Source organism: Macrobrachium rosenbergii, chromosome 30 (assembly GCF_040412425.1).
Source record: "Macrobrachium rosenbergii isolate ZJJX-2024 chromosome 30, ASM4041242v1, whole genome shotgun sequence".
Classification (NCBI taxonomy): Eukaryota; Metazoa; Arthropoda; class Malacostraca; order Decapoda; family Palaemonidae; genus Macrobrachium; species Macrobrachium rosenbergii.
This window is the reverse complement of record NC_089770.1, coordinates 35,745,492-35,753,453: the sequence shown is the minus strand read 5'-3', so window position 1 is coordinate 35,753,453 and position 7,962 is coordinate 35,745,492. Positions and strand designations below refer to the sequence as shown.

Here is a 7,962-nt window from a genome sequence, read left to right as displayed (position 1 = left end):
TTTTATGTAGATTTTGAGTGTTTCTCAAAATGATTTTCCATATTTCTTGTGAAATAAGTTGATTCAAAATGTTCTTCTTCTGCAACTTTGTTATGTTACTTTTTGCCCTTTTGTTTGCTTTTTATTGATTGTGGGATGTCAGTCAGAATAAGGCCCTGATTTCCCATATCGATGTGTTCATTCTACAGCCTATGACTGACTGCTACAGCAACAAGGAAATGGGATTAAGTGATTCTTTTCTTGTGGAAAAAGATGTATAATAAAGGACAATGATGAAAGAAAGGCCATATGAGCAAAATAATTATTTCTTCTAGTAGTAAACGACGGATTTATGCAAAGTGTGAAAGAATAGATGAAGAAAGGAACAGTAATGAGTATTTATCTCTCACCTTTGGCTCGAACCATTCCTAGCAAAACCGTCGGAACAAGACACTCGTACTTGTAGAACTTGTCTGTGCAAGGTTTCATAATCACTGCAGCTGTGGCTTCCTCGAGCACTCATCTCCAGGAAAAGTCATATTGTAATTAGAGTAGTCATTCCACATATTCCTTAAGACAAAACTCATAGAAAGATGAGTAAATGAGGCACTATCTTGACTGATTGTGGTTACAAAGAGGAATTCCTATCGACAGTCAGTTAGACATTTTACATGACTGATCACCTATCTAAAGGGATTCATTTATTTACTGGATCAGGATAGAAGCATTTTCAGTGTCATTCAATGAAGGTGTACAGAAAAATATACTGATATGTAGAATTTCATTTTTCCTTTTCTGGAGCAAAGTATTTACTGACCTATTCCTCCAGTCTCTAACAAAAGAGATGACTCAGATATTTTCCCGGTTAAGGAAAGATTCCAGTTCTTGTTTGTCCTGGAAGGGAAAAATAATCCCCCATGAACACTTACCTGTCACTCTTATGGACTTTAAATCCTGTTCATACTTTTACATGTAATAATAATAATAATAATAATAATAATAATAATAATAATAATAATAATAATAATAATACAGGTTTTGTTAAACAAAATGGCAGTTTCAAAAGCATTTTATTTTTATATTGTAATCACTTATCAATTACTTTTCTTGTGCTGGAATGGTTGCAAGCAACTGACAGATATTCATATCCGATATGAATGTCGGTCAGTTACAACGCAACCAATTCAAGCAATTAATAAGACAAAAATGACGTTTACTATATAAAATAAATGCTTTGTTGAAACTTCCATTTAACAAAACTCTATGATAAGATCTTTCTAATTTTTACAATAATAATAATAATAATAATACTAATACTAATAATAATAATAATAATAATAATAATAATAATAATAATAATAATAATAATAATAATAATAATAATAATACTTTATTTCAAATATGAATTCTATACAATAAATTTACAAACAAAGAAATATTGGTGCCAAGAGGCTACAATTTTGATTCATTATTAAACAAACAAATTTATAGAAAAATACAATTATCACAACCAATAAACATAAAAAAACTTAAAAATGGTCATACCTGGACCTAAAAAGCAAATCAAATAAAGCTCAATACAACTATATTATTCACATCCATAACAAACGTAATGCACAAATCATTCAAAATATAAAAACATAAAAAGCAGTTTCATTTTATCAGTAAGTATTCTGCCATTCATCACATAATGTAAATAATAAAGCATCACTGTCTTTATCAATCTCTGCTTTAAACTAAATAGTGCTGCGTGGCGCCGGATAACACCAAGGCAGGGCAAACCCTGGCGTCACAAAACATGTGAGTACCATTACCTCAGGCGATCCCCTGGAGCCCCCTTGTTATATCTATGACACACTCTTAGTCACTCCCAAAGTTTCTTGTGTGTGGTGAAACCATAGTGAAGAACAACAGATTGTCATTACCAAAAGTTTTTGAATAATTGAACTTTAGTTTCATCATCACAGGAAACTAAATTTTCTTATAACATATTCCTCTCACATAGAGCTTCCGACGCTGTTGTTCAATATCTTCATTACTCTTATTGTTACTAGTAATTGTTGCCCAGTTACGAGAATGATTTACAAATTGTAAGCAGTCATTTTGCAATGAAATCATAGAGCATTCCTGACTTTTGTTGTTACATGAAGGAATCAACATGCACAATTTTGCTGGTGTTGTAAATATATCACGTTCTATGTGAAGTCTTCACAAATCTTCAGTTTTTTTGATGCCCTAGAAGTGGTAGCAAGAATAACTAAATCATCCGCATAGCTAAAATTACTAAAAAAGCAACATCCCGATGTCTAAGTAATATCAATTATTATTATTATTAAAGTAGTTTAACCAGACCCACTGAGCTGACTTTCAACTCTCATAGGGCTGGCCTAAGTAATATCAAAATCATGTACTATAGTACTAAATTAGCAAATACAAACTTAGTAACATTTACTTTTCCAATAATGACATAGGGAAATATTACACACATAAAAAAACTCAGTAAACTGAGAATTGCGCAAAATCCCTTTCCGTTGAAGAACTTGCCTGCTAATGATATGTTTTGAAGTATTTCAAGTCTTCCTTCCAAGGCAGTCTTTTTGTTTCCCCTGATGGATCTCTGAAATATATTGGATGTACTCAAGATAAAGAGTTTATATATATAAAAAAAAGCCAAACGGTAGGAAGCTAATGCTATATTTCAGAGAGATCAACTGTATTCCTCTACTGGTAAGTATATGAGTGAAGCAACAATTACAGACAGGTGGTATTTATACCAAGGGTTCCCAAGAAGACAGCCGTTACATTACTCCAGTTGATAACTTCTGAAACTTCTTAATCGCTGGTTGGGGAAGATTTTATCTATAACATCTGAGTCCAGGCTCCTTCTGAGAGGTTCATCGTATTTCTTTGTTGGATCTCCAGATTCTACTTTTGGCTTTTGAACAGATAGCTGTGCTATAAATTATAGATGACAAATTCAGTTTATCTTGTGGTTATGGTTGTTTATTTGGTTAACAACAGATGAGCTCTGATGTCATACCGTAATGACCTTTTATTTTGTATTAATCTCTGGGAGGTGATTTACCAGTAAAACCTACATACGATTTGTCACAGTCAAGGCAAGGGTTTCGTATCTTGAGTCTTTGGGGACTGGCTTTCGTTGGACGTTAATCAGGGCTTTAGCTAAGATATTTGGGTACGTAAAAGCAAAGGGTTAAAATTTCCAAGTGCCTGTGTTAACGACTTAATCCTGTCCAGGTGTGGAATTTTGATTTTATTGTTGGGCATCTCTCTAGTCTTGTTTTGAGGGGACGGTAGAAGATTATGTTAGCTTCATGGATCGCTTTCTCAATTATATGGCCAGGGTACTTTAAGATGACAGCTCTTACAGATTAGTTCAATTTCCTTTTCCAGGAAACCCGGGAACAAATCCGTACGGCTCTTAGATTAAATTGCTGGCTATGCCAGTCTTGATAAAAAAATGTCATGATAACTAAAATACTGAATGTATGAAAGTGAAAATGTTGGTTTTTCTCTAAATGGTAAAATTTGTATTTTGTCATGTCTCTCATTATTAAAACATCCAGAAAAGGAATTTTGTTGTCAGTTTCCTCTCAACTTTGAATGTCATGCTGGGCACTAATGCATTTAGGTTTGAAGGAAATTCATTTGGAAAATCTCACCTATCATCCCAAAATCTTAATATATCATCTACATATCTCATTCACAGCATATCTTCAGGTTTTTATTGCATTTATTATTACAGTTTCAAAATATTCCATGTATAGGTTGGCTAAAAAACAGGACTTAAAGAACTGTCCATACTGCACCCGGATTTTTGTTTATGAATGGCTCCCTAATGAAAAGACGTTGTTTAATACACACAATTAAACTAAATTATCTTATCTAGGGCTGGTGGGAAATGATCTGAATAGGGGTCTAATTTTTCCCCTCAAGAACTGTAGAACATCTTGTACTGGTATTTTTGTGAATAGGGAATCTACATCTAAGCTTAAAAGTTTTATGTTGTGAGGTGGAATATGTGCTTCTTTGAATTTGTGACAGGAATCCTCAGAATATTTAATGTGACTGGGAGAAAATGTGCCCAAGAGTGGGAAAGGAAGCCTGCTCACCACTTAAAAATTTTATAATTGAAAACTCCGGCACATGAGATAACATGTCTGAATGTGAGTTTTGGGAAGGCCATAAAAGTAAGATAGTTTTTGGATAATGACTTCAAATTTCTCCAGTATTTCAATGCTCTTTTTGTCTTTGAAGTACATGAATTCTCATTCTGTATAATTTATAGCAGCAACTGTCCGTTCAAAAGCCAGATGGTAAAATCAGCACTGATTAAACTAAGAACTGCGATGAACCTCTCAAAAGGAGCATGGGACTCAGATATTACCGATAAAATCTTCCTCCAGCCAGTGATTAAGAAGATTAAGCTGTCAACTGGAGTGATGTAATTGCTAACTTCTGGAACTCTTGGTATAAATACCGCCTGGCTATAATTGCTTCTTTATTCATATATACTTGCCTGCAGAGGGAGACAGTTGATCTCTGAAATATAGCATTAACTTTCTACCTTTGGGCATTTTTATGGTTTTATGGGCTCCTTTTATTAGATATAATTCTATTTTAATTAAAATATTTCAGTCATATATATAAATAGATAAAAGATATATATATATATATATATATATATATATATATATATACACATTCATACATACATACAAATATATATATATATATATATATATATATATATATATATATACACATTCATACATACATACATCTATATATATATATATATATATATATATATATATATATATATATATATATATATGTCATGATTATAAATTTTCCTGCCTTGATATTTTGATAAACCTACGTTGTAAGAGACCTTGTTGTCATTCAGTATCAATAAATATAACGTTGACTATTATCTCTGATATATTTATCACAGAAAATGCCAAGAGTTTGGCATCACCAGTTGGAACCGTTTTCATCAACTGACAGAATTTGACTTTCAGAAAGGAGTGAGGAACACTGCAGAAGCTTTGCAGTTACCTTCTAATGTCTCCAGTTTTTCACAAATACCCGGAAAGAGAAATATAATCTCCTTTTAGATGATGCTTCAGTCATCAGGCAGACTCAGATCCACTAAGTATGAAGACTATATAACAAAAATCTTTATACTATGATTGTATGAGCATTGTCTTCCTATAGCACTGGAGTGGAAAGAAGGTTCATATCTGTCTCTTAAGGTGCAGCGCCATAGTTATTTATATATCAACAAAACCAGATCGCATCATACGCTGCTAACCTGTACATTATTCCTAATACTTGAAAGGCCCTCTGCAAGTAATGATAAGCATTCTTTCCCACTTACTTGCATTTACAGGCGCACACCCACGTACATACACAACATGTGAGTAATGAATATACTACCACTGGTTGTATATTAAATGTTGCATTGGAATTCTTTAAAAAAATGAGAGTGAAAATATGTATGACAGGGTCTTTTAGAGAGTCCAGTTACTAATAAACTTTTTTTTTTTAGTATAAAGACCTTACATGATCCTGCCATAACCTCTGGAGAAAAGACTTACTTTAAAAGAGTCCTGGTTGTCTTTCGCTGTACCTAAAGCAAACAAAATAATAAACAAAAGCTTATAAAGTTTGTAGTTTATTATCACTTCGAATACTGATCAGTATACCATTAAAAAGTTAACTTATGGAAGACATTAGTTTCTTCATTATTTACGAATCAGTTCAAAGTACAGACATTATGCCTTTTGAGAAAGACAAACCTCAAATATCATGGAATAAAAATACCTTTCAGGTGTTCCATCCGTGGTGAAGTTCTGGAAAGGGAAAATCAATATTCTTTTACATGGCAACATAATCAAAGGAGACTGAGTTCAAATAGAAATGTGACTGAATGGAGTAAATGTGCCACTTCAAAACTCATGGTACTGATTTGTGGTTATAGAGATACTAGAGTATAATGTGTCAATCAAAGTTTACTGTCTATGTGACCTCCTCTTAGGAATTCTTAGTAGGAAAAACTTGGCTTAAGAAGTATCAAGCTGACACGTAGCTGATATTAAATTAACCAGCCTCTTGACTTAATTTACTTGATTATTTCAGCAAAAACTCTGCTATAGTCAAACACAAACTTTGAAAAAATACATAAAAATTACCTTGAAGATTGTTTTCGACATGTTCAAGTTTCTCCTGCACTTCTGAAAATATAAACAATTGTTTTGAGAACTTTAGTCTTTCTTCTGAAAACACGAGGCTCACATTCACTGTAACTTGATTCATTTTGTGTAGCATAGAAACTCATGAAGTATATGAATTTGTTATGAGGCAGAACATAAATTTTGGAATTAGACTATATAAAATTACCTTTTCCTGATTCCCCTGCATTTCTGGAAATATGAATCATTGTTTTAAAAAGCTGGTCTTTATTTTTAAAACTATGGAATGTGAATAACGGGGAGACATGAATAGGTTTGTAACCCAAAATCATAATAAAGGGACAGAGTGTACAAAGGTTCATCTGCATTCATTAGCTTTATAGTGAGGAACAAACCTCAAGCAATCTCGACTTACTATGGTCTTTCTCTTCATCTGCTGTTCACCTGTGTAAGCGACAAGAGGGAACTACCCACTGGAGAAGGACACAAAAACATAGATTGAGAACAAACGAATGAAAACTGAAATCAATTAAAAAGCAAAAGCAGAAAAGCAAAGGTAAGTGTGTCTTCAAAAATATATGTCAACTTTTTTTAAAGTAACGAAAACCAGCATAACAAAAACTGCTATGCAGATCATTTCACAGCTTGATACTTCAGGAACAGAAGGCTCCTGGTATTGGGATGTGTGACAACATAATATTGCGACAGAGTGGTGATGTGGAAGTTCTGTAAAGAAAGCAACTCACACACACTGACTTTTGGGGTGGAGAGACTGAGGGAACTATAACTGAGGTTCCCTGAGGAAAATGAAATTGCATCTTCCAGTGAATGGTGAAGATCCTGGAAAGCTTCGGATACTAACATAGGAAAATTATAAAATAGTAGTATAGTTCAACATCTGAAACAGGTGACACTGATGATACCATCTCGGCATTTGTAGACAACTTTAAGAGTAAAATACCAAGTTTTGCGGAAAAGTAAAAAGAATTTTTCAAACCTGAGAAAACACGAAGTAGCAGGCTCCAAACACCATGATAGGAGAAGAAATATCGGGCTATATCAGAGAAGAAAGATCTGAAGTAGCCTAATGAACAAAACCTTCGTTTTCTGGCAGCTTAAGATGAAAAGCTTTTAACTGCTTTGGGAAAGAACACTATGAGTTGAAGATAACACCAAGTATTGTCTAATGCTCCTGACTATTCAATGCAGTCTTGACCATACAAGCAGAAAAATGGAGTTAGCAGGTGCCTAGTGCAAAATAGTCTAATGACAAGTCTTCTTATAGGCGAAGTTTAGCCTTAATAGCTGCACCACAGGCTGGTCCTATTGGATGGCTGAAACACCATATATAATCAGACCCAGTGCATTATTAGAATCTTGACAGACACATTTGTCAGCTGAAGACAATAAGAAAACAGAGTTCCAGGCTGACCCACCTTGTAAATAAGAGAAATTAGCATAAATACCCTAAAACATAACAAGAATGGTATCAGTATCAGTTTGTTTGTCAAATACTATAGGATTCTCTACAAACATAACAGTCATGTTCACTATTCTCTTGCTAATAACGGAAAAGCCTAGTTCTGCAGCAAACAGCCATGCCCTGCGCTTGAGCTGTGCTGTGGCTGCAACCTAAGGAGACGCAAGCAAATCCTGAAGCTAAGAATTATCTATTAGTCTTAGACTCTTAGTTCCAGGTCTTGCTTACAGGTATGACACTGAGGGTTGTTAGGTCGTCTTGGGTCATTGAGTATATGAGGAAAAC

The 7,962-nt window shown here is 33.8% G+C and overlaps 1 long non-coding RNA gene across 1 annotated transcript in view; it reads right to left on the bottom strand.

The window, feature by feature from the left end:
• Positions 1-5,845: 5,845 nt before the first annotated feature.
• LOC136854820 (uncharacterized) overlaps positions 5,846-7,962 on the bottom strand; it is a 3,037-nt gene continuing 920 nt past the window's right edge. Inside the window, exons 2-3 of the long non-coding RNA XR_010857816.1 lie at positions 6,198-6,239; positions 5,846-5,858 (exon numbers count right to left, since the gene is read on the bottom strand). This is a non-coding gene — a long non-coding RNA (uncharacterized lncRNA). The remainder of the gene's footprint in view (positions 5,859-6,197; positions 6,240-7,962) is intronic.